Consider the following 6000-nt stretch of genomic DNA (forward strand, 5'->3'; position numbering starts at 1 on the left):
CTTATTAATTCTGCAACTAAATGGCTCATTTCTATTTGCCGTAACTCAGTGGGGTTAATGGTACGTCAATCATAGAACAAATGCATCACTTGTTTTCTCAACATTCTAATTTAACATGGAAATTGCAATTATGCTTGTGCTCACATTCATCACCCTTAAAGGCCATAGCATCGCTCAAGCAATTTAAACGTTATTCCAAAACAACCTGACTCTTCATCGCTGTGGCTCGAGTTTGGCATTGTTCAAATCAAAAGACGTGCAAAATATAATTTCAAAATGTGACACTAGTTCCGAAACCAGGTCCAAAAGCAGGGATATACACAGATCGTATACCAGTACGAGTCAAAGCTGAGAATTCTGGGACCTGTGTCAGGAATGGCACCCGGTCAAAACCTGTGACAAATAAATCATGCAAGTGACCTCTAATGGGAGGAATCAGAAGTTAACTAGAATATTTTTTATATATTAATTAATACTAATTAACTATAGTCCTGATGTAATTTATTTAATTGGAACTTTTCCTATGAGAAACTCCTCCAAAAAAAGACAAAGAACAGAACTGTATTGTAAATGCAGAGAATGAATTAAAGTGACTGCAACGTCCTCATAGTTAAATGTTATTATTCAGATGCTACAGTGAGATTGTATGTTAATCCCAAGAGGAAACTGAGTCTTCAGTCCGCTTTGGTAAAGAAAAGATATGAAAAACATCCAGCTGATAAACAATGACGGAAGAATAGCTGTACAGAGAGCAAAAGCAGCAGCTCCTATTAGAGCAACGTCTGCAGATTTATATTTATGCCATTTACAAAAAAAAAACAAAACAAAAAAAAAAAAGACCTGACAGTAGACACATTAAATGTCATTGTTCTTTGGGGGCGGAAATCAGACCAAAACCCTTATTGTCCTTGATCTAAGTATAGAAATAGCTTGGTTATATAAATCTGAGTTTTATTCATGTGCTTTCAGAAATGTTTTCATGCTTTGCTTGTAAAGATTAGTCAAAAATACATCATTCATTGTATGACTGAACACTATCACAAACTATACTTCATGGTCAAGTAATAAAGCGATGCCAATCCAGACAACAAATAAATTAGAGTTATCATTCCTTATCTTGAATATCCAGGCAGCATTTGACATGACTACAGTAAATTAAAGATGATAAATCAAGGCTACCGCAACAATATAATTGTTAGGCGTCAATCAGAATAGCACTTTGGTGACCGTGACCAGTTAATGATGTTAATGCAATTGACCGGCTCCGTGTTTTATTACATTATCATTGCTGCTTCAAATAATTATCATCCCACACACTTCATCTCCATTTGGCTTGTGTGACACTTGTGAACATTTCCAATTATGTGTACGAGTGACCGCATAATCCAAATGATTCTGGCGTTAACAGCGATCACATGCATTATAGGGAAAATTTGGGACGTAGTATTCCTGCTGCACAAACTGCAGAATAAGTCATTTTATGGCCGTCACAAAGGCTACAGATATAACGATGTCGGCTGCAAATGAAAAGCCTAATTAAAACAACACACTTGCAGCTTCATTATTTCTGCTTTCAGCATTTTTTGTTAAACAACTTCTAATTATCAGCAATAAAAAAAGATGGTGTGAATTGGGTTTTGCAGAATATGTCAAAAGTAAGATTAAGAGAACACTGTTCTACAACATAAAGGGCCTTATTTTGTGCTGAGCGCAAGTCTAACTATGTGCATGGGTGGAACTAGTCTTTCCCCAGCCAATCCTAGGGGAATCCCTCATTTGCATCAAAATGAGGGCAGTCGGAGGTGCAGTAAGACGAGTAAGCTGTGCTTGACATTGCGGAAACAGAAATAGACTCGCTGGGGTCCGTGCATGATATTGGCAGGTAAACTGCAAGATCTCCCCTTGCGGATGATTTAGTCGGCCATGCATGTGACATGGGCAATTTGAAACCGCCTTTTGCCCCTGATCGTGCGTCTGAGTGTGCGCTCCTGCCCCAGTAGAGGCTGTAACGCCATTAGTAATTGTGTTACAAGGCAAGGATGGTTTTATAATCATTTTAAGATGATAATGATAACTATAATTCAATGAATTGATTTCTATAATGATTCAGAGGGATTGTCCCATGCTGGTGTCATATTTATGAATGAAATACAATGACGTCCACCATACACGTCCGCGGAGCGCCAAATTTGTCTGCCTGCGCCTCGATCAAATACACAAAAATCATGTTACGCCACTTGCGCCGTAAGTTAGACCTGCTTTTTGTGAGTCTAAAATCAAATGTACTTTTTGTAACCAAATTTGGAGATGTGCTGCTGGGTGCGGCAGGAACGCTCAGTGAGGTATGGCTCATCCACCAAATTCACACGCTGAACTAGACCGGCACCGAAAAGAAGGTGTACGGCAGACTACTTTCTCACACCAAATTGTCGGATGGGTCGAGGGCGAGGCAACTCAGTACGTCAAAATGCCCAGAGAGGGGCAAAACGCCGCCAAACACGCTAGACTACACTTGGACCGAAACAAAAATGAAGTTCCCTCTTTTTTTCGATTGCCAAGTGCACAGGTGCCAGTCCATCAAAAAAAGGGCCCAAAGTGTTCTCGGCAGAAACTTGGAGGGAGTACAATGCTGCATTCATGCCTGGATACTTTACTCTATAGAGAACAATCGCCAGGCCTAGTGACGGATATATTGGGGAAATGAGGGCTTAAATTTTGCTTCATCTCTACCAGATGTAATAGATTCTAACTCTGAAGTGTCTGTTTTTTGGCAGAGATCCATGTTCTGAAGTCTCAGATGAGCGAGGAAACAGAAGGGATGAGGGTTCTTATCACTGTGCTGGCAGTTAATTCATGTGTGTAGCACTCCCACGTCCAGTGTGCTGCTCCTGTGTGTGCAACCTTTCATTTGCAGGCTCAGAGGCAGCAGGTGTTGCGGACAAAGTAAACAGAGGAGAACTGAGAGAGTGGGATTGAATGACCATCACATGCCTATGATTATGTGGTTGCCCACAGGACTGGAAACAAGAGGTCATCTCTCTTGGTATGCAAAAACCTGTTTAACCTTTGCTGTCTAAGTACTAGGCCACGGCCCAAGGTCATACTACCAGGGTAGGCTTTGCAAATGTTGTTCTATCCCTGAGGCGTCAGGGAGAAATAAGAATTTTAACAGGCGCATTGTGTTTTCTGTGCTCTTTGTGAGGTATTAGCCTGCCACACTGAGCCTGTCTTGTTCTTTTACATAGTGTTTACTTTCTACCCAAATGGCATTGCGGATGTTATTTTAAGAATGTTAAAATAATTCCACCTTGGAATAAAGGTGCAGAAATGCCGTGAAAAATAAATATGCTCTCCTGGGGGCTAATAAACACCGAAACTGTTTGCTATTGCTTATTACAAGAACAGAATCCTGAAATCCTCCATAAAGCTACATGTGAAACTTTTGTGTGTGTGTGGGTGGGTGTTTCTTTCTATGTTTTTACCCAATGTATTACATTACAAAGGCCATCTATTTCCCTGTTATTTAAATGATGCCCTATTTGCAAGAATGAGAAGAACTGAAAATTGGATGATCAAAGTCTAATCAGTAACAAGGACGAAACGATACATTGGCCATTTTACAATCTATCACAGTACTTTAACAAAAAGACGGGTGCTTTAACAATGTGTGTAAGAAGAACCAGGAAGAACCAGGAAGCAAGCACTCTGACATGCTGACGTTGTATTTACACTGGTCTCCATGCAGGTGCGCGTAGTGCATTTTTCTTTTTTTGTCTTAAATGTTCTTAATTTATTTCATTCATTTATAAAAGAAGAAAAAACAATATAATATGAATACAAATGTTCTCCAATCTAGAATGAAATGGACCAAGTCTTATTTTGCCTGCCCCATGTGAACAACAAGCGTCAACGTGTGGCAACAATGCATAACTGAAGAATATTGTGGACAATTAAAAAACAATAGATAAATAGTTTAAAAACAAAAGCAGTTGTGTTAAAATGTGTATAATGTTTTATTATGTTTTTTGTTTTGATTTTTCATTTTTTGTTCATTTTCATTTTATACTTGTTTGACTTTACGGTCCATTAGTACTGAAGTGGTTCATACTTAACTTTCACACAGCTGGGACAAGCTCAGAGGGAATACCAAAGAAAAAATACTGAGCTTTTTTGTTGGTTAATCGGAGCATATCAAAGCACTCCCTTGATACCATGTTAATATACACCCTCGGGACGGAGAGCGGTAATGCCATCAAAGCTAGGACACCTATTACATTTATGGCGATATTGAGAGCGGAATTGCAATCCTTCCAGTCAAACTTACCTCCATTCACTTTCATACCACTTTTCCTCACTGTGTTTGGGCGAGTATACCACAACTGATTTTGGACTAGTCAATAGCAGAGCTTGGCATTCCATCCCAGGGACGGGCGTCCATTTTGTGGACGGTCGGACGAGCACTTTTTTATCAAGGACAGACTAAGCAAAACAGAAAGGAGGTTTTCGTCCGCCCCTCTAATCGTCCCTAACCGGGTGAAGTCCTGGCTAACGTGTTGTGTTTGGTTCTTTTAAAAAGCAAGACTGCCTTGCGCCCATGTGCTAGGCGTAAAAACGGGCATAACTTAGTGTTCGGGCCACAATAATTCTAAAGTAGCATGTTTGGGGCCGTGATGCGCCTGTCTGGACGTGCCAACGCAGGAAGCAGCCTCGCCCCTGATGCACCTAATTATTTTGTAATCGAAAGTATTCTGTGCTTGCCGTAAAAACGGGCACATCTTCATTTTCATGCTGGGGCAATGGTCAATGTGAATTTGCCTCACTCGGCGTTCCTGCTGTACCCCCCGAGTGCATCACGCAATTTGGTGACAAAAAGTACATTTTAGATTGGCTAAAATGTGGTCTCTTTTGCAGCGCAGGTGGTCGAATGTGATTTTTGTGTATTTAATTGAGGCGCAGGCAGATAGATTCTGTTTTTCATTTATAAGATGACACCAGACGGGGACAATCCCTCTGAAGTATTGTAGGGATCAATTCATTGAACACATTCTAATCACCTGCGATTGGCTAGCAACCAGTTCAGGGTGTACCCCACCTACTGCCCAATGACTGCTGGGATTGGCTCCAGCACGCCCGCAACCTTTGTGAGGATAAGCGGTATAGATAATGGATGGATGGATGGACATTCTAATCAGCATCATCTTACAAAGAATTTAATGCAAAAGAGAGCTACAAGGAATGGCCTGGAAAATACAATGTTCCGTCCCACAATGGTAGACAAAAGCCCCAATTCTACCGGCTCAAATATTAGCAAAATACCAAAACAAAGAAAACTCCATCCATGTGCACCGTAACCGCGCTTTACGCTAGACTTGCGCCCGGAATTAAAATATATGGCCCAACAAGTGAAATTGATGAAGTCCATTTCAGTAGCGGCTCGTCAATAGGGGGCGCCGTCCAATTCCGAGTGGCTCCTGCCTTGGACGGAATTTACCACATCCATTGTGAAGGCAACTTATTGAACTGCAAAACAGAAAAGAACTGTAACGGTCATGTTACATGAATTCGCAAATTACCTTATTAATTTAATCTGTGAAATGTGAAATGCAGTGTTAAAGTCTCATCTACAGTTGCAGTTTAATTAGCATACTTTCAGAAGTCATCCACTTGGCCCGCAGACTTACTGCCGTGACCTTTTACACTACTTACACATTCTCCCACTGTCAAACATATTCTCCATCTATGCATGCTACTATTCTTCAGGCACATACTGGCTGATATCTAAATCACTTGGAACTCTGATAGACCTTCGTATTTTATGATATGATTTACCCCTCTTGTTATTGTTACCTCTCTCACATACTGTACACTTCATGTATCCATTGGCTCGGTTATGTTCTGTATACTCAGTACTTTGTATGGACTGTGTGGTTTGGCTGAATTGTCATTGTTGTTTTGGCCCAACGTATAGGCAACCTCCTGGCTTTCCTTTTCGAGCCACCC

Source organism: Filicampus tigris, chromosome 9 (genome assembly GCF_054856515.1).
Source record: "Filicampus tigris isolate MCC_2025a chromosome 9, RoL_Ftig_1.0, whole genome shotgun sequence".
In the NCBI taxonomy this organism is placed as follows: Eukaryota; Metazoa; Chordata; class Actinopteri; order Syngnathiformes; family Syngnathidae; genus Filicampus; species Filicampus tigris.